At 41.1% G+C, this 21,641-nt stretch overlaps 1 protein-coding gene and 1 non-coding gene across 5 annotated transcripts in view; both read left to right on the top strand.

Moving 5' to 3' along the window:
* ENOX1 (ecto-NOX disulfide-thiol exchanger 1) overlaps positions 1-21,641 on the top strand; it is a 504,034-nt gene that overhangs the window by 30,740 nt on the left and 451,653 nt on the right. The window contains exon 1 of one of the 4 annotated variants that reach the window (XM_033105017.1): positions 2,849-2,872. The exons of the other annotated variants lie outside the window; for them this stretch is intronic. The gene's annotated coding sequence lies outside the window, so the exon portion shown is untranslated. Of the gene's footprint in view, positions 1-2,848; positions 2,873-21,641 lie in introns of those variants that run through there. 4 annotated transcript variants of the gene reach the window in all.
* Positions 204-307, top strand: LOC117021849 (U6 spliceosomal RNA). The gene has a single exon (XR_004422935.1). It is a non-coding gene; the product is annotated as a U6 spliceosomal RNA (small nuclear RNA).

The raw sequence follows: 21,641 nt of genomic DNA on the forward strand, positions 1-21,641 counted from the left end.
TGTTCATTATCTTGACTGTTGCCATGGTTTCACAGAGACGAGTGTTAAAACTTATGAAATGGGATACTTTAAAGTGTACAGTGTATTGAGTTTGAGTTATTCCTCCATAAAGCTATTAAAAACAGTGCAGTAACGTTCCGTGGCAGGCAGGAGAGCACGACTGACACAGGGCATTTTCTGGGCACAAAGAAAGGAGTGAGTCTCTGCTCGCTTCGGCAGCACGTGTACCCAAATTGGAATGATACAGAGATTAGCCTGGCCCCTGCGCAAGGATGACACGCACATTTGTGAAGTGTTCCATCAGAGAAAAAAAAAAACACGTAAAAAATAAAAGAAAGGAGTGGTTTAGTCTTTCCTGGGAGTGGAGAGTTAGTAAAGCTGTACAGGGGTGGTGATCTTCACTGAGCTGAGAAAGATTGAATCAGCACTGTGGGAACTGCTACCAAGACAAAACAGCTAAGAAGCTAGCATCCGCGAGGACTGAGAGGTGTGAGGGAGCGTGGCAAAAACATTTGAGGGGTCCTGGGAGGTACAGCATCCTGGCAGCCGTGGAGGTGAATGAAGCCGAAGACTCAAGTAGGGGCCAGACCCTGGAGGTCTTGTTCATCATTCTGCACTATTAGGAGTTTACCTTTTAGGCCCAGGGCGGCCCCTGAAGGTGTTTGATCTGAGCGGTAGGCGACCATATTCATTTTCGGGAAGATTACCCTCCCGTTAGCATGATGGCTTCTCTATGATAATTAGGGGTGCATAGGATTTTAGTTAAATAAGAGCATTTTCCATTGATAAAGGTCCCATGTGAGCACACTTCGTGTGTAAGTATTGTATTTTAAAAGGGTCTGAAAGACATTTGGTCACATGGCAAATCTGGCCCCAAATGCCAACTGTGCAGACACATACGTACGCACGGACATACGTACGTTCCTGGATTTCTCTCCTGTCTCCCATTTGTACCCGACTTGTTCACGCAGAGGGCACATTCATCAATCTTGTTCCAAGGCTCTTTTGACAAAAGGTTCCAGATCAGAGATTCTGACTTAGTCTAAATTGTAAACGTGCCTCACTGCAGAATCACATCAGAGTGCCGCTGAGAACCAGGGTCAGCGGCCTGGAGATTCCGAAGGCATCTTTGTGGTCCAGCTCCAGTGGCCCAAGCGCCCAACGCCAGGCCCACCCTTACCAAACCCACCCTTGGGTGCTTTGAAAAGCCCTTTGCAGTGTTGCCAGCCAGCATGGCAAGGGCAGCTGATAATCCCTCAGCTGGAATGTGACACCGTGGACATAATCAAAGGATGCTGGAAGTAGTAACCCTGGTATGAGGGGACAATTGCAGTCCAGAGCCCTCTGATTTCCACATCTGCTTGGATTCATCTGCTGCAGATATTTCTACTTTCTGATAATCTTTGGTCACTAAAGCCAGGTATTTCAGATTTGTTTACCTGGTACGAAAGCCTTCTTGCTTTTTCTTTCTCCTGGGAATGGACCATTAGCCACGTGTGCTGGAAAACTAAATCTCCAAGGGGTACGTCAGTGTGCCTATGGGGAAAATCTACATATTAAATCTAAATATTTTCTGACTTTTCATACTAGTAGTTTAGTAATCGTTTAAAAATCAGATCCATTTAAAACATCAGATCCAGCATTTGCATGTTTGTTGAGGACTGGGGATGGTGAAGCACGTTAATTTTATAGTGTATTAGAATTACCGACAGATAGGTCATCATTTGATTTTAATATTCGGTATCTTATATGCTGGGAGGGTAAACATATTCTGCAAAGAACTCTGAATTCTTGAAGTTCATAAGTAAAAAAAGCGAAGAAATGATAGTGAGAATCATTTCCTTTGCTTTGTAGTTGAGCTGTGAGGACTGATTGTTGAGTTACTAACTGCTCGACTGCCTTCAACACCGGGAGAAGTGAATGTGTTTGTTGTTATCGTCATTATTGTTTTTGCTGTTCCTCTTAGTTCAGAAGATAACATCAGGCACATTCTCAGAGATCAGTGGTTTGTGAACGTTTTAAATGAAGTCAGGCCCTACTAATTGCCAGGTGAGGCACAAGGCCGGTCCCCAGCGGGGAGCAGGTGTGTCTCTGCTCCCGTGATACCGACGTGGCTCTCGCTGTAGTTACGTACTGAGCCCAGCATTTCCACGGCTCCTTTCTCCAAGGCGAGCTCCTGCCTGGGCCACAGAGGCCCCCCCCCCCCCCCCGCACCTGTTCAAAGAGACAAAAGCAAAGTTATGTTTCTCTCTATATGGCACAGATCTGTTGTAAAAAAGGAAGCGTTTCAAACTTCACAAAATTGTTCTGTGTAGTTTTGACTTGGTTACAAGCCACGGGAAGTGGGGTCTTTCTAATCTCTCCTAGGAAGTACCTGTAGCCGAATTTGCTCTCGGCCTTAATCTTATTAATGTCAGAATATATTCATGCAAATAGTTTCATTTAAATGGAACTGACTCCATTTATAATAAATCTTTACTAAAATTCAGATGAGAGGAGGAAGAAAGAGTTCTGTGTAACTTGATGAGAAACCGTTATGTAATAACGATTGAAGATGGTGACGATGACAGCTGATGATAATTGTGCAGCAGTTACCATGTGCCGGGCACTTTTTAATGGGCTTCACATATGGTTACTAATTTGACCCTTATAATGATCTTATGGGGTCGATGCTATTATTTTTCCTATTTTAAAGATCTGGGAACTGAATCTCAGAGAAATCAATTAACTTACTTGGTGTTACATGGCTTGTAAGTGGTGGAGGAAAATTCAGACTCAGGCAGTCTCATGTTAGCATCTGTGTTCTAAAGCAGTGTGCTAGCTTGCCTCCTCATTACAGAACCTGTTGAAGAAATCATCTTAAAGACTCAATGTAAGTTCTGCTTTTAATGGTATAAATCACTAAAATAAAGCAGTTGCACGGGCTCAATTTATTGAGTACTTACTATGCCAGGTACTGTGCTAAGTACTTTGCATGTATTATTTAGTATTTTGCATGTGTTATTTAATCCTCTTAATAATGTTTTGAGGCAGGTATTAGCATTCACATTTTGTAGATGAGAAAAATGAGGCTTACAGAGGTTTACTGGCTTGCTCAAGGCCCGAGAGTAATTTGAGATAGGATTCAAAGCCCAGTTCTTGACTGAAAGGCTTGTGTTCTTAACCCTAAGCTAAAATGTAATAAAAAGGACTCAAACCGGACTGTTTCATGCATAGGCGGCTCTATTATGCAAGTCATACCATTCATTTTGAACTTTTCAGTTAATATAAATAACTCATACATACCAGGATTGTTGCAGATTCTCAAATGGTTTTACCTTCACGTTTAAAAGTGTGTCCAGCAATGGGACTGGTGCCTGAACGATGCTTGTAATTATTGGGCAGTGTATTCTAGAGTGGGGGTTCTTAACCTTTCAGTGTCATGGATGCCTTCAATTGTCTTTCTTCTTGAGTAAAGTGTGTGAATGTATAAAATAAAATATGTAGGGTGACAAGGGACTAATATTAAAACAAATTTGTTTTGTGGGAATACATGTGCTGCTTTATTAACACATTATAGTGGAGGTCGCACTGGGTATAACAACCACTGTAATTCCAAACTGATCATGAGCCTAGATGATATTTTGAAATATCAGCAATAACAATGAGATATGAAAATACCTATGATTTCTGTTGATGGCAGTTGTACAAGTCCTGATAAAGCTACCATGATTTGTTGTCTAAATTCATAATTGAAGCAAACGCTAAATTTCAGTTAGCCATTGATGAAAATGTCGATCTGATTGTTTTTCCCATCTGAGTTTAAGTACCTGCATGAATTCTATCCGTGGACCCCTCTGGGATCCATGGGCATGGATGAACAAACTCTAGCCTACAGGGTATTGATTAATCTTGTGTTCTTCAAGGAAAGATACCAATTTGATGTGTTGGTTACATCTAGAGACGGCAAAAGCAGAAGTACACTTTCAAGGTCGAGGATGGGGTGACACATGCCCAGGAAGCTAGCTCATGAAGGGCAACAGTAATCAAAGCTGTAAATGGGAGACTTTGTTACTAAAAGGATGTTACTGACTATACCATGATAGAATCCACTAGACTATTACCCTTTCCCACGTTTTGTTTTCGTGCACAACAGTAGTACTGTACCACGTTGGTTTATTCAAAAATATTTATTGTCTGCTATGTCCCAGGCACTAGGTTGTCATTTGTCTATCAATTTCAATCTCACAGTTCTTTGAAATTATACCCATTTTTTTAGACTAAGAGCCTGAAGTATGCAGTGGTTTTGATGTACTTGTAAGTGGTAGAGCCAGTCATCTTACTTTGCCCACTGGGGGGTACCACCCACCCTTGCCGTAGTCCCAGCTTGCTAAACTAGGCTTGGTAACTGAAGAGTTTAGCTGCCCCGACTCCCAGGAACAGCTGAGACGTGGTGACACAGACTGGCATGATATATAGTCACGGTGATTTTCAACTGAAAATCACTGAACTTGTTAAGGGCAGATAAACTGCATTTTGAAGTTCAAATTGCTATTTGGAAGCAAGAAAGCAGATTTCAGGTTAATGGAGTTGGAGCCAGATTACTTTGTGCTTGACTGGCTTTTGGTAAATCGGCCATATGTTCTGAGTCTGCTCGTAAATTCTGTTTGCTCTGCTCCTGTTTTCCTTTTGTGCTGTTTTATTCACCAGTATCCCATTCACTCTCAACCTCACTTTTCCGTGTTTTGGCCACTCCTCTCTTTTATGTTTCAGAAATTCTGCATCACTTTTCGTCAGAACTCTGTAGAAGAACAGAGATAACCCTCTGGACACTCAGAAATACCTCTCCTTTCATGTGCAGATGGTTTCACTTTCCTGCTCCCCTCACCTTAGGGTCATCGGTTAAGTTCTGCCCAGGGTAGAGCTCGGCATGACCACTTACCTTCCGTGTTAGTTACACTGCCTGTCTGTTTCCTGCCCTGCCCTATCCCTCACTGCCCTCTGCCCTCATTACCCTAAGATAAATTTCTAAAAAGTTTGTCTCCTTATACCAGTGTTTTTTAAAAAAAATAATTCAATTTTTACTCTTCAAAAGTTTTCCAATAACACATACCATACAAGATTATATAAAATTCAAACATTACAGAAATTCGTTAATATAGAAAATGAAAAGAGCCTATCTCGTAATTTCCCGTCTGTTACTCCAAACACTTTCTTTCCTGTGTGTAGACTAACATACGTTAATATAGTTATTTATTTTCATATAAATATGAGATTACATCATGTATATATTTCTGCAACTTGCCTTTTAAGAGTTTTACTTATCATGTCTCATAGACATATCTTTATGTCAATACAAATAGGTATACTTCAATTTTTAAAGTGGTATAGGAGGGCATTTTATGTATATGTGAGAATTTATTTAATCTGTCCCTTATAGATGGATATTTGAGTTTACCATTTTTTTAACCATCACAGCTGCAAAGAATGTTCACATATACTCCAGTTGCCTATAAAAATATAGTGTATATGTACGTATGTTCATTTTCAATAAAATTAAAGGGAATTTTCAAAGAGAACTATGCTCTTAATTCTACTACTCTCATCTAGTGGTTTTGAGTTTTCTATATTCCCTTCCACACGTGAGCTTTTTATATACATTATTTTAATAATAGTATATCATTTTGTATCTTGCTTTTATCACTTGATATCCTTTTATAAGCTTTTTTTCATGTTGTTAAATTTTCTTGGTGGTTCTAACGGAAATGTCAGTTTCCATTATATTGATTTTCTGATTGATGCTTTTGTCTTCTACTTTTCTGCTTTCTGCTACCTGTCTCATGATACTTCAGCAGTGCAACCTTTCTATTGCAGTTTCCTCTCTTCTTCCATATTCTCTGCAAAGTAGCTTCTTCTCCCTCCACTCTTGGGAAACCTTCTGACCAGAGGCTGTGGTATCCTGGCCAGCCCCTCTGTGGAGCTCTAGGTCCAGCACACCCCTCGTGCTTCATAAATACCTGAGCATCATTTGTGGCTCAGTGCCTTCTGAGTGAGCTCCCTAAGGATTTTCTCCCCATTTCAGTGCCTCTCAAACACTGCCTTCTGGGAAAAGGAGTACACCCTGTCGGTAATCCCTAAATGCTAAGATGCATTGTAGATGTAATTTGTATTCACAGCCATTTATACAGTGCATGTAGGCAGTTCAGCACCAAGGAGAGTGACTATTTGCTTTAGCTTGGGTTCAAGGTCAGTGGAGGATTTACTGTGTTAGGCCTCTGTAGTGCTGTTGGCTAGATGTAAAGTGTATAAACAAACTTTAATAATGGCAAAAGCACTGCCAGAGCTGTACCTGAGGAAATAGTAAAGTTCACACTTCTGTAGCTTAGACTTAATGGAAGCAAATCGTCTTCATATTTAACATTTGGGTTGTTTGTTTTACTATCAGTTCCTGGAGTGATTCATCACATGTCTTCCATTCCTCTACACATAACTGCTTAACAGCCTATTCCAGAATTCCATTTGGTCTTTGTCTTGTCTCCAGGCCTGGGGATGGGTTCACATTTCCCTTTGTGTGCCTTAGAAATCCTTGCCATGGTGTCCTGGCCTCCTTTGCTCTGAATGTCTCCAGTGCTGGGGGTACTGCTTCCTCATTAGCTGTTGGTTCACTGACAAAACAAAACAAAACAAAACAAAACAAAAACATGACTTGAGGGGCTTATTAGGGCCTCAAATGGAGCTTTTTTTGGTCTTTTTATGTAGCAGCTTCTCAGTACTAGTTCAAAGTTGCCCAGACCCTGTTTCAGAGAAGCCTGGAAGACTCATGCTCTCATGGAAAGGTACTGTGGCCGTTCCTTGTGTCCCGCGAACGCTGCAGGTTTTCACTGAAAGGGAAATCTGGTATAAGATAGAAGATGGTGGAAAGCTGCTGAATCCAAAAGAAAATCCCCCTTTTTACTCAGAAAGAGAGCTGTAAGCCTCTGTTTCTTCCTCCCGGTGCTGTAGCACTTATTCTGCTTCACCGGCCTCTCCTGAGGCCTAGGGAGGGAGGGCGGGAAGGTGATTGCGTCTTTGCAGGCGGCACTAGGGCGGCAGGGCTTTTCCCAGTGCAGTGGCTCAGGGTACTGGCGTTGTGCCTTGACCGTCTTCTCAAGGGACTTTAAGAGAACTTGAGGCCTTATGCCTGAGAACCCCCTGGTCTGAACCTGTTAGAAAGCCTACTTCAAAAGCTACTTCAAAGAGTTTCTGATTTAATAGGAAATGTGGCTCTTTTGTTTTCCAGTGAAAATATTCTGAAGGAGTGGGATTGGAGGGGAGCCTCTAATCCCATCTGGTCTGTAGCATCTTCTCCATTGACCTGGGGAGAGATTTGTAATTCTCACAGTGAACTATTTGGGGTTAGTCATCACGTCTCTAAGGACTGATGACAATCCAAATAAATTCCCAATGAGGGATTATCTCAGTGGCTTTCTGACTGGTCCCTCTGCTTCCATCTCCACCTCCTCCCCCCTGTCGTCTGTCTTTAATATCACTGCCTGGGTGATCACATCACTCTCCCCCAGACCAAAATGGCAGTCTGCCTGACTTAAAAACCAAACATATTAGAGTCAACTAAGAGTCCTCTTTTTCTCTCCCATCCACATCCAATCTCTAAGCAGTCCTGTCAGCTTCAGAACTTGAAACATATCCTGAACTTGACCACTTCTCACCACTTCCGCTGTCAGCCTCTTGGTTGAGACACCATCGTCTCTTACCTGGTTTATGACAGTCGCCTCCTAGCTTTTCTCTCTGCTTCTACCTTAGCCTACCATCAATACAGCAGCTAGAGCAATTCTGTTAAAATGTAATTTAGTTCAACGAGGGTGCCAAGATAAGTCAATGGGAAAAGAATAGTCTTTTTAACAAATGGTGCTAGGACAACTGGATTTCTCTGTGCAAAATTATACAGTCAGTTAGACCCTATTCCCTTACACCATATACAAAATTTAATTCAAAATGGATTAAAGACCTAAGTGTAAGAGCTAAAACTATAAAACTCTTAGAAAAAGACATAATGTAAATCTTCATGATCTTGGGGTAGGCAACACTTTGTAAAATATGGCACCAGAAGCACGAGTGACAGAAGAAAAGAACAGATACATTGGACTTCATCAGAATTAAAAACTTTTGTGTTTCACAGCACATCATAAAAAAGTGCAAAGACAACCTACAAAGTGGTAGAAAATATTTTCAAAGCATGTATCTAACAAAGGACTTGTATCTAAGGTATAAAGCACCTCTATAACTCAATAATAAAAAAACATAACCTGATTAAAATGAGCAAAGGATCTGAGTAGACGTTTCTCCAAAGAAGATATGCCAAAGATCAATAAGCCAACAAAAGGATGCTCACTATTTCTAGCCATCTGTGAAATGCAAATCAAAACCACTGGGAGATGTCACTTCACACCAATTTAGACGACTATGATATAAAGACAATGACAAGTGTTGAGGATGTGGAGAAGTTGGAACCCTCATGCACTGGTGATGGAATGTAAAAAGATTCAGTCACTTTGGAAATAGCGTGGCAGTTCCTTAGAGGGTTAAACATAGAGTTATATGATCCAGCAATTTTAGTCCTAGGTATTTATTTACCCAAGAGAAATGCATGTATTTTTCTGCATAGAAACTAGTATACAAATGTTCATAAACCATTATTTGTAATAGCTAACAGGTGGAAACAACCCAAATGTTCATCAAACAATGAATGGGTAGACAAAATATTTTGGGTAGACAAAATATGGTCTGTCCATACAATGGAATGTGATTCAGCAATAAAAAGAAATGAAGTACTGACATAGGCTGCAACAAGGATGACCCTTGAAAACGTTATTCTAAGTGAAAGAAGCCAGTCACAAAAGACTACATATTACATGATGCCATTTTTAAGAAAAGTCCATAATAGGGAAATCTATGGAGACAGAAAGTGTATGAGTGGTTGCCTAGGACTGAGGTCTGTGGGATGGGGTTTTTTTTTTTTTTTTTTTTTATTCTTGGAGTAATGAAATGTTCTAAAGTTGATTGTGGTGATGGTTTCACAACTTGTGAATACACTGAAAGCCACTGAATTGTATGCTTTAAATGGAGTAATTGTATGACATGTCAATTATCTCTCAATACAGATGTTATAAAAATAATAAATTTAGTGATATTACTCCTACGCTTAAAACTCTCTGATAGCTGCCCTTCTCATTCAGAGTAAAAGCAAAGTCTTTCCGATGGTCCTTGGTACTTTCCTGACTTGAATACTCACTACACTTTGCCTCCTTTACCACACTCTAGACACCTCGGCCTCATTTCTGTTTCTCAGAAATGTTACATTTCTAACTTGCTACTTAGGAATCTGCTGTCCCCTCTGCTTGTAATGCTTTTCTCATTTCTGTCCACATGACTCTCTCACTTTCCTCAGGTCTTTATCCAGCTATCACCTTATCTAACCATCTTATTTAAAATGCAACCCACTACACCAACTCTTATTTTTCTTCAGATCTCTTAGAATCATCTAACAAAATATATGCATAAGCATAGGTATTAATTAATTAGTTAATTACTTATTTACTTAATTAATGTATTGTGTTAGTTTCTCTTGAAGGCAAAAGGTTTGGTCTGGTCTTTTTCACCGGTACCTCGAAGAGTGCTGGCATGTAGCAGGTGCTTGCTCAGTGGATATGTGTTGAATGAATGAACTGGTGTAAGTTTGTTAGTGAACAATTGGTATCAATTAATCTGATTAGCTAGTTGGAACTCAGGAAACAGTAGGAGTCAGAAGAAATGTGCAATAGGATAGATTTTTTTTTTTTAATGGGCCTTTGCAGATAAGTTTGGGATGGTGGATTCTGCCTATAAAGGGGCAACCTCTCTAAGTCAGGAATTTCGGGGGTGAGGGTCTTTGATGCTAGTGGAGAAAAAAGTTCAGAGAGGAAATGGGATGGAAGGACAATCAAAGCAGAAAAGGGCTTAAAGGCGGTCCCCCTCCTTTGCAGCTTTAATGCGAGTGGGTGTTGGGCCTTCTTAAGAATTGAGTTACTGATCAGCAAGCTTAGTTTGAGGAGATGAGATGGTTTCAGAGTTTCTGAGGCAAAAAATCATGAATATATGCTTGTTATTATCAGGTATCATGAAGAGGACGTAAACACACATGACCCTAGAAGAATCAATTGCCACCTTGGTATACCTTTTGGAAATTAACTCACTTTATTGTTTTTTAAAATATATCTAATGACACGCAGGTCACTCTTTGAAAAGTAGTGAATGAAACCATTGTTTCTAGTTAAATGTGGATGAGAGATGGGTCATTTAAATAGAGTCGATTAATATTATCTGTACCAATTAATCTTTTTAATTGATAATTTTAAAACTTGTACCATTGTAATTCGATATATGGTACTAGAGAAAGGCAGTTAATCACAAAATAGGTGTTTTCAGTGTAAAAAAAAAATTTTTTTTTCCACTTAATGTCACGGAGCTTTTCCTTAAATTACTAGATTGTTTGACTATATATTTGACTGTATAGCTATATATTATGCAAAAAAAACTGGTTAAGGATTCCTGAATTTAAAATGCTATGGCTTGGGGCAAGCCCAGTGGCTCAGGCAGTTGGAGCTCCATGCTCCTAACACCAAAGGCTGCCTGTTCGATTCCCACATGGGCCAGTGGGCTCTCAACCACCAGGTTGCCAGTTTGACTCCCGCAAGGGATGGTGGACTCTGCCCCCTGCAACTAAGATTGAAAATGGCACCTTGAGCTGAGCTGCCGCTGAGCTCCCGGATGGCTCAGTTGGTTGGAGCGCGTCCTCTCAACCACAAGGTTGCCGGTTCCACAGGGGATGGTGGACTGCGCCCTCGGCAACTAGCAATGGCAACTGGACCTGGAGCTGAGCTGCGCCCTCCACAACTAAGACTGAAAGGACAACAATGTGAAGCTGAACGGCACCCTCCACAACTAAGATTGAAAGGACAACAACTTGACTTGGAAAAATCCTGGAAGTACACACTGTTCCCCAATAAAGTCCTGTCCCCTTCCCCAATGAAAATCTTAAATAAATAAATAAATAAAATACTATGGCCTAATTTATAAAATTATTTTCCTCTTGGTTATATCATATACTGTGAGCTTGGGTAAAAGGGCTTTTGAAAGTATTTGCAAGAATATGACATTCCCAATGCTTAATAATAATATTTGGAAAACACCATCTTATTAATAACATTTCCCTACATATTTTCATTTAAAATACACAAGATTTTCAAGGAAACTAATTATGGTGATAAATTTAGTTTCAAATTAAAGTAAGAATTCTATAGAAGGAAGAGAAACATGATTTAATCATAGCCCCAGCTCCTTTTGGAGTGAGGCTGATCCCCAGCGCGGGGTGTTGAGCAGAATAAGAATTACACCCCACATTATTAGATATGTTTGCAGTGTCAGGGCCCATTGTGTGTTCAGTGTGATTGCAAATTAGCTAGACAGGAATTTTAAATAATAAAAGTCAAGGTATATTCTTGATATTCACAAATTATGACTTGCTTGATAACATTTATATTTGTGGATACCAGACTTTTCATCAGGTGGTCTTTTCTGGGTCAAGCCTGGTCTCCTTTCTTGTTGACTAGATCACCCTGCTTTTCACTCATGGTATGTAAGTATGTGAAATATGCATTCTGGGTAATGAATGTAAGTTGTGTAGATGGGTGTTGTCATTGGCCAGTGAGATCAGTTCTGAGGAAGGGCTCTCATCTATCCAGAATAGTTTAGTGAAGGTCTAAATCAAATAGAAGCATCCATGCTCAAAAACAGTGAAGCTCGGAAGAGAGTGGAACCTGTCAGACTACCCAAGCATTCTTTGGCATTGCTGAGCAATTCAGAGATTTCCCAGAGATCTAGACCAATGTTTGTTGGAGGAAATCAGTGTCAGTCAGTCCAGTGCCCAGGGCTGCCTTTTATTTACTATAAATACGCCAAGATACATAGCCAGTCTGTTAACATTCAGTACCATTCGGGTCAGAACGGGCAGATCTTCCCAACATTGTCTGGGATTGGGAAAAACTAAAGGACAGTGGTATGTAGCAATGCAAATTTAAATCATTTTCCCCATTTGATCCATGATTCTGGAAGTTCTTTCAGGGGTCATCTTTGACTTTATGACATACAGCATTGTCTTGATATTCAAAAGTACAAGATGCAATGGGAAACATACAGAGCGTGCCAAAATAATGTATACACATTTTAAGAAAGGAAAAAACTGTATTAAAACTGTAATACTCAATATACACCAATAACAAAAGATGAACACAAGTCATGTGTATACATTTTTTTGGTACCCCTAGCATTTGCTGGTGTCATGCGGGAGACCCTGCTTGCTGCGCCATTTGTCGTGCGAGGTGGCCTGCGGGGTCTCTGGTCCTGCTCCCCACATAAGAACGCAGGTATGGTGAGGCTAAAAAGGAACACCCATGGGGCCATAGGTAGGGGAGTCATACCACTATAGTCTCACTGGAGGCTGGAGCCACATGACGTGCGACCTGCCGTCTGCTTCTTTGCCAACCAACCGACCAACTCACCAGTGCAGCCGTGGCGGTTATATCAGTGGCTAATTGGCTAACAGGTTATAGCTGACGGCCATCTACTACCCAAGTCAGCACCTTTCCACGTGAGGCTGAGAGCCTGGAAACTGCTCTCTGGGACTCTGTCCCCACAGCGGGTCAATATTTAAAACAACAAAACAAAACAAAAAACTAAATCTAAGTCTGCCTTCCACTAGAAATCGTCTATGGCAGAGTGAGATTAGACCTAATCTGCATTAGGACTATATCTTCTGGGTCACTAGATTCCTCCAGGTTAAGTAGACTGTTTTGAAGGCTTTCTAACGTGGGATTTGGGAGGAGAGATGCAGGGGAGTTTGGATAAGAAAGGATGGCAAGGCAATGTTTTATGTCTTTTTCACTTTGAATCCAGCATCTCTTTGCTGCCTCCCATGTCTTCAGTAAGGGCTCAACACCACCCCTTCCACTTCTCCCAACATCTCCAGAGCCACCTTTCACTACAGCCTTGAGGCTGGTTCTGGAGTTTCCCACCCAGACAGTGTCCTTAGCTTCTATTGTTAGCCCAGTACGAAGTGTCCGGGTGAGAATGAGTCTTTCCCTAGGACTAGGGGAAGGCGGCCAAGCTGTAAATTAGACACAAAATATTATGAACTAACTTAGGTGGGATCAAGTAATTCACCAGACCATGTGTGCTACTTCACAGTTTGTCTACAGCTGTTAGCACTAGATCTTAACCTTGTGTCAATTTTGCCAGAAAGCTTGCTCATCTGATGAGCTCCATATAATCTGAAGATGGTCACGTGGAAATGGAGCACTTGCTTGCCCGTTCCCAGGGCCAAAATAAAGGCATATCAGTACTAGTTCTAGAATTTTTAAAAACATTTTCATCCGATGAGTTGTTGTGTAATTCTGACTTTAGAAAAAACAGCTTCTAGTGACGGCGCCTCTGAAACGTAACCCGTTGACTTGCTTTTTTTAGAGAAAATAAGCAAACTACCATGCTTCGTTTGCTGAAAGTTTTTGATAGTTTTCTTGCCATAATTTGGGAAAGTAAAACATATAGTAAGGCTCTTCAGGTTTTCTGGCCTACATTAATAATTAAAAAATCAATAAATGCACTGTAGCAAAAGTTTCTATACAAGTATAAATGTGTATGATTGAATCAATAAGGTACATTAAACTATGTTCTCTGCAACCAAGCTGACAGAGAGTGCAAAGAGGGTTTAAAAAAAAAAATCAATAAAAGGAGGTAAGTGGAAGGAGTTATTCCTGAAAATGGGTTTTGCTCATCATTCTCTGGCTCACTTTACCTTCTATAATGTTGCCCTTTTCTGGGAAGTCTGAGGAAGCAGGGATTCTTCCCATCACTGTCTGTGCTGCGGTCAGTACTCAATGGAAGGCATATGTGGTTTTAAGCCTTAACCTTGAATGACCTACTGGTGTGATTAGATTGTGTGTAAGAACTGCCCTTCCCACTTGGAGGTTTTGAATTATTTTTCCCCATGGCCTCTCACTTTCACATTCCATTTTGGCTCCAAATTTGCCTTGTCCTTTCATACTTTCCGATTCCCCAAGTACTTGTATTATTTAAAACGATTGGTAATAAATTGTATTGTTTGTTTCGGTTTGGCAAATACTGTAATGCGTCTTATTGATTACTTCATTGTTTTGTTATATATAGCGAGGAGCAATTTTTTATGTCTGTTCAGAAAAGCCAAGTTGTAATTGTGGTCTTGAAAGATCCAGTTACTAGATTGTTCCCTTAAATATCACGCTTTCTGATATATTTAAACATTGAGTGTTTTGACTAATATTTTATAGCATAGGAATACATTGTCGATTTTCCTGAACTCATTTTCCACTTTGAAATGGTAGGTCTTTTTAAAAAATTTTCTGACACAAGCTGAGATATGTAAAAGCATATTACAAACAAATACTGTCATTCCTTCCCCCGCCCCGTCTTTGGAGACAGAGAAGCAGACAGATAGTCTGGTAGAAAGCCTGCTGAAGTCAGGGTTGGCAATGGTGTCTTAAAGATATATCTTGAGCATGATTTTCCTTATCTGTAACATTATGGTAGGTAAGAGCTCTAAAAATATAACTAGCCAACTGTAAGTTTTCTGATTCTGGGTCTTCCAGAGCTGTCCTCTGTCCTCGTGAATATGTCTCATCTATCTTTGTCCCAAACTGGAATCTCCTTTACATCACACGTTATTCTAGTCTCTTCAACAGGAATGCTCGCTTTTCCCAGGTGCCAGTGGTTCATGCTGAGATTTCATTAAAAGAGACTGGTGTCAGCACCTGTGTGCTTACACCTGCATCAAGTTCCTAATGGGTCTTTAGATCTGGGCGTTCGGAAAAGCACAGGACACAGGTCAGAGGTTGATTGGATTTGCCTTATTACCTTCTCCAGGATGATTCCCGTAGAAAAGGGAGGCAGGGTGACCCAGAAGTTTCCATAGATACTTCCAGGTCTGAAGGTGGTGAACTGCAGTGACAATAATTTCTGGTTTGAAGGCATCGTATCCATTGGTATCGGTTATAGGGCAGTTAGTTGTATGGCCTCCACTTAGTCTACTCCTCGGGATTCATTTTCATGAAGTTCTGCTGCCGGGTTAAAGGATGGAAGAGATCACTCTTGTGTTGGTTCCTCGGTCTGTGGGACACAAACCGCGCACACATGGGGTAGCTCAAAACAACAAGTATGGATTATCTCGTAGTTCTGGAGACCAGGGGTCTGAAATGAAGCTGTCGGCTGGCCACGTTCCCTCAGACACGTGTGGGGGAGTCCTTCCTTGCCTTTTTCTAGCCTCTGGCAACCCTGGGCCTTCCTTGGCTTGTGCTATAGCACTTCAGTCTCTGCCTTGCTTGTCACATGGCGTCCTGCCCTTGTGTGTCTGTATCTGTTCTCTTCTTCGGATCAAGTCATGTTGGGTTAGGGCCCACCCGAATGACTGCATCTTAGTTGGATCACAGCTTAACAGACCCAATTTCCAATTACGGTCAGGCTCACAGGTACTGGACGTTAGGACTTCCACAGATCATTGTGGGGAACACAATTCAACACGTAGTCGCCCTGAAGCTTTTTGCCACGTCTAGGAGGCGCAGCCTCTCTTGGGAAGGGGTTCAATGTGAGATCCACAGTCTGAACAATTGAATTTGGAAAACAAGTCTCTGGTACAAGGAAAGATGACAAAGCTTTTTAAAGGACATTTGGTGTATTGAAAAACTGTGCTTCTGCTTTTCTTTGGAACATTCAGACAAAGTCAAGGATAAATCACCATGCTGGATGTGGCTTACGCTAATGCCTTTTGATGCTTCTGACATGTTTGTAAAGCCCAAGATTCGTTTGTACATAGTGGTGATTATCTTTCAGTTATTTGTGTGGAAAATAACTGAGCTGATGTAGTTTTTCAATAACATGGTTACTGGTACTCCCACACAGCACATGCTGTCTGGTCTTTGTTCTTCTTTTGCTACAGAAGGTGTTTTTACATACCATTTGTTGTGTTTTGTTGTTGTTATTCCCCTATGTGGATGGTGTAAGATGATTTATGGTGTATGAAATACTTATATTTTTCTTTCCCATTCCCCACAGTACGTACAATTTTCGTTTGTGCAGAATGGGGTCTGGTCATCCAGGCAGAATGGGGTCTGGTCCCCCAGGTAGGTTTACCCTTCACCAGGTGTGGAGGGAGGGTTCTAGGGAGGGGCTGGTTAATAGGTAAGACGTGTATCTTGCAACTGGCCCGGCGTATTAGATGTGGGCTGCGTTTCACTCTGTGTGTGTCCCTGTGCAATTAGATGTTATTTGTGTCAGTGAGGTGAGCTGTCACTATGTCCCACAGCCTGGTACTGACTTTTCCACATCTGGGACAGTCTGATGGGCAGGTTGGAACTTACTTTGTGTTACCTCCCTGGGGTGTAGTGTAAGGTGAGAGAATCCAGTGAGCGCTGAGGGTCAGGAAAACCCCCAAATTAATACACAACGCTGCCTGAGCCTATGCTTCATCTTCTGAACTTTTTCAGTCGGCCACTTAATTCTTGTGGGGAGTCTCACTTTTGAAAATCTTGGTGCAGGATTTAAGGTGAATGCATCTTAATATTCCTTCATCTAACAGCACACTGTCTTTTTTTAAAGGGTACTGTTTTTAGTATTGGTTCTTCAATGCTTAGCAGTTGGAAGCTAATTGACTTACTTTTACTTTTTTTTTTTTTTTGTAAATGGCAGGGGGCTTATTGGCTATTCATTCTTATTCGCTACATGTGTTTCAATGACTTGGTAGAAAATGAAACTCGTTTTCTGAGCGTGGAAGTACAGTTGACCCTTGAACAATGCAGCGGTTAGGGACATAACCCCTCCCTGCACAGTCGAAAATCTGTATATAATTTTTGACTCCCTGAAAACTTAACTACTGATAGACTACTGTTGACCTTACTAATAACATAAATAGTCAATTAACACATATTTTGTATGTTATGTGTTTTATATACTGTATCCTTACAATAAAGGAAGTTCAGAGGATAGAAAATGTTATTATGAAAATCATAAGGAAAATACATTTGCAGTACTCTATGTATTTATTGAAAAAATCCATGTATAGATGGACTGACCTGCACCGTTCAAACCTGTATTGTGCGAGGGGCAGTTGTGGATTCTAGAGGCTTAAATTGTTACATGTCAATTTCAAATGGCCTTTGGTAATAAGGATTTGAGGGTACACACTTACGAACAAATGCGGCATGAAATATAGGTTCAATGTATTTTCTGCTGCTGGATGCTTAGTCATAAGGAGTGGGGGAAGACAAAAAACTAAGAAAATTATCGAGTTATAAAACAGGAGTGGGTCCCAGGAGTTCATCTTGTCTGTCCTGTGTCTCCAGGAAGGTCTGCCGTTGGCTGTGTGAGGCTATACAAGAATCAATCGTGCAAATAGGCTGTTTCTAAGGGTGAGCAGAGTAGGTGCAGAAGGGGTATCAGGCTGGGCGTGGCGGTGCTCTGAACCTCTTCAATGATATTCACGTTACATGTGGCTCCGATTAGGTTTGCAGGGAATTCTGATGCTGTTGGTATTGATTTTAATTTTCTTTCCCTTTTCCTTCTCTGCTTGGGATGAGATGTTAATTAACTCACCTGTGAAACTCGTGTGACTCATATTGCTTGTTTAATTTAGATTACAAGCCCATGGGGCAGAGTCCTTTCTTTTGTTGGCAGTGTGAAGGACCCCTTGGCAGAAATGTTTATCATTATTATTATTATTATGCATTATAATAATCATGAGGTTCTGCTAAAATATTATGTTGATTGCACTCACTCAGAAATGATAGCTTTAGTCCTTCCCAACTTGAAAATATTTTATTTTGCTTTAAGCAGGTTAAATGGTGATTTCATCAGGAAGACTACGCTAGGTACTAAATTGAAAGATAGTTTGAATGCATTTTTGAGTTATGTTGTTTATTCTGAGCCAAAAGCAGTTACACCTTCAATGTAAAGTATGTTTTAATCAGATTCAATCTCTTCTCACTCCAGAATGGCAACGTGGATTTTTTCCCCCTTAAATTATTCCCCCCAGAGGAATACAAACTAGGAGTGGACCAAGCTAAAAAAGTTTGGCTGAGGAAAGGAGTTATGGCTGAGTTACAACAGGTGACTACAATATTCTGCTTAGAAATATCTTCACCAGGAACTTTTAAAAACAATGATAACTTCTGTCATTTACTGCGGAAGCTCCATCCTTGGAAAGTGACAGAGAACTGAAGCACATACCAGAATAATTCAGTCCAAAAACCACTCCATGTGAAATATCGCAACACAGAAAACCTCATTAATTGAAACTGACATGGAAAGGCCAGCCAAATTAGTGAAGTTTAAATCAGAGTAATCTCTAGTATTTGGCAAATTGATGTGATTACCTAAGGCGATTAGCTGGAACTTGGGAGGTGGTGGGTAGTGGGGAAGAACTCGAGAAAAGGTGGGCTGGCTTAGTGGGTCTGCGCTAATCATGACTGGTTACTCATTCTATGAATTCTGTAAACATTTCTGGGGTGCCTATTATGTAATTGGCACTGTGCTAGGAACTGGGCACATCCAGATGTGTAAGACACTGCTTTGTGCCCTCAAAGAAGAGATACACCATAAAGAAAGAGTTAGGAAGCTATGTAAAAGACCAGTGGCAGGTTACAGGGCATCACACACGTACTGAGAATGGATCGTTTGATTAGCCCAGGAGCCAGAGAAAGCTGCCACGAGGAGGTGATGCCTGAGCTGAATCCTGCAGAGCGAAGGTGAAGATGAGGGGACAGCATGAGCAAACACACTGTGTTGCCATCAGAAACAACACAGACATAACAGGATGCCACAAGCAGTTTCTGGACCGCACGGAGTGGGGGCAGTGATGGTGAGGGTCGGCAGTGGACAGAGGCTCGATTGGGACTTACGTTAAGGAGCTTGGGCTTTGCTCTGTAGATGATATGATGCTACTGAAGGTTTTGAAGCGAGGATGTCATGGAGTCAAAAGATCTCTGGGGGATGGTTTCTTCAATAGAGGATGAATTTGTGGGTGGAACAAGGCCAGAGGCATGCAGACCCATTAGGAGATGTTTTGAGTTATCCAGACAGAAAAGGAGAAGCATTAGAATCTGGTTGGTAGAAGCCGCAGACCTTGGAGGTGAAATGGATGTAGACTCTGATGGCAGTGGAGGAATACCAAATGAATCTCAGATTCGTTTTTGGATTCCTAGTGGATTGCTGGTGCTACCAACTGAAATTGAGAACAAGGGTGGAGGTTAAGGTGGATGATTGAAGACGAGGACAGGATTCATTTGATGTGCCGTGGGATATGGATACTACCTCTGGTCCACGGTATGCGCTGAGATAGCACCTACCGCCTTCCTCTCCTTCCTTCCCTTCTTCTCTTTGCTGCTTCCCTGCAGTCGATTTAAGGCAGCCAACGACAGTAATGGGTGTGGGGGTCACTAACAGATGGTGATAGATAACAGTGTGGGAATGGGAGAGATTCCCCCACCACCATGGGTAGAGGGGATCCCCAGGGAGCGGGAAGGGGATCCCACCCAGAATTGAGGGGCAGGGCTCTCAGAGGAGGAGCAGAGGGGCACCCCCTACAGAGTGGGGAGACTCCAGAAGTGACCTAGTGCAGAATAGACCTGTTTGATTTACAAAGTTCACTTTTCTTCTGTCACTAAGACAAAGGTTTACTCACTTCTTCCATCAGAGAGACTTCAATATTTTAAGGCTACCATTTTGCCATTCATTTTTTTCCCCTTTTAGTCTCCTTGAATGTATTGACTTTTCAAATTTGATTCCACTTTGATTGAAACATTGACTTCTGTGGTGTGTGTACAGAGAACACATACGTTTGCCTAAGACTGCCCTTATTAAGACTATTTTTATGTGCTAATTTATTTTTCAAGGTAAAAACGTGAACAAAATGTTACAAAAATGTTTTAATAAATAGATGACAAAACGTGAGTTTTTGGTGGGTTACTTAGATGTTTCAAAATCGCTTTTTGTCTATCATATATGAATGGTTTCCAGCGCTAATTTTCATAAATAATGCACGGAAAAGTGTTTACCTGTGCCTAAATTATCCCAAATACCAAATTTGCAGAGTATGAGTCAAGAGGTTTTACTATAATCAAGAGAGTAGTGTTTTAATCTGAGTTAAATAGATACTTACTTAGATTTTCTACTTTACTTTAGCATATGTAATTATATCCAGAGTATATGGTAAGTAAATACAAATTTAGGGAATGTTGGAGATTGTGGAACACTGCATTTTCGGTTCCACATTCTGCCACTTTCTCAATGACTGACATCAGGCGAAGTAGAGAATTTCTTTGGGTTTCAGTTTTCTTGTGTGTAAAACGGAAGGGCTGGACCAAGTCCATGCCTTTTGTGGTTATTACATTATTATGCTTGACTCAGTGACGAAAGCTGAGAGAGGGGCTCAGGTTGGCGGTGGAAGGTAACGGTGTGTCACGAGGAGCTTAGCGGGCCGAAAAGAAAGGGCAGAAACGTCTCCCCACATGCTTGTCCCAGTCACGCAGGTTCTTTGTGATCTTCCACACACCTCCACTTGCCATTTCAAATAATTTAGACAAAATAGTTTATACAGATGCACGATTGGGTTGTAAATACATGGTCCATTTTTTCCTCCAACTTGTAGTTTATAGAACATGGATAAGTGGCACATAACCAAATGAGCTAGTGGTTAGATAAGACTTGGGAAATACTACTCACCGGGGGCCCTTCACTTAGAAATTCCCCTGCCTCTCACATGTTCCAGGAAGTTCTTCTGTAAACAGACATGTTTCTTTTTTTTTAACCTGGCAGTTCTCACGTGCATTTATTAGATCCTATTTTACTCAGAATCTGCTGCCATCCCAGAGATCCCTTGATCTCAGTACACTTTATGGGAAACAGTGGTGTCTTGCCACAGCTTTCCAGATGTGCACCAGGGGGCCAGGGACAGATGCTGGAGATGAGCGTGGGCTGGACTCAGACGTGTCTCCCACCCCGTGAGTTCTTATAACTCACAGAGGCCTGGAAAATAGATTCAGAAAGAAACTAAACGCTTTCATTCCCCCTCAAAGCCTTTAACTGACCCGTGCTGATGTTATTATTCAGATCGTCTTTAATTCCACCTTAAGCAAGAGACTTGAACTAAAACGTATGACTTTGAGGTTTTTACATTTTTCTTTTATTGTGAGGACAGTTCTAGAAAATGAACGTGCTCTGACTTGTGAAAATCCCACCTGGTTGGATTCATAGGTCTTTCTAATCCCCACCTCACTCTTGTCCCTTCACCTTTGTCTAGGGAAGAAGGAAAAGAAAGAGGACCAGGAACGAGGAAAGGAAACTAGAAGGAGGGGAAATTGTGTTCATAAAAGCCCAAGGGTGTTAAATTCTGGCAGCGGGCACCGGGCCGTTAGTACGTTAGCCTGCTTGACTTTTTTTTTTTTTTTAATAGTAGAAAATAGTGTGAGAGGGAGCTTTTGTTTTAAATTTAGAATGACTTCTTGTTGTGGGTTGGTGATATTGGTATTTGTACAAGATGTGCTAATACA

The sequence above is a fragment of the Rhinolophus ferrumequinum genome, chromosome 4 (genome assembly GCF_004115265.2).
Source record: "Rhinolophus ferrumequinum isolate MPI-CBG mRhiFer1 chromosome 4, mRhiFer1_v1.p, whole genome shotgun sequence".
NCBI classification, from domain to species: domain Eukaryota; kingdom Metazoa; phylum Chordata; class Mammalia; order Chiroptera; family Rhinolophidae; genus Rhinolophus; species Rhinolophus ferrumequinum.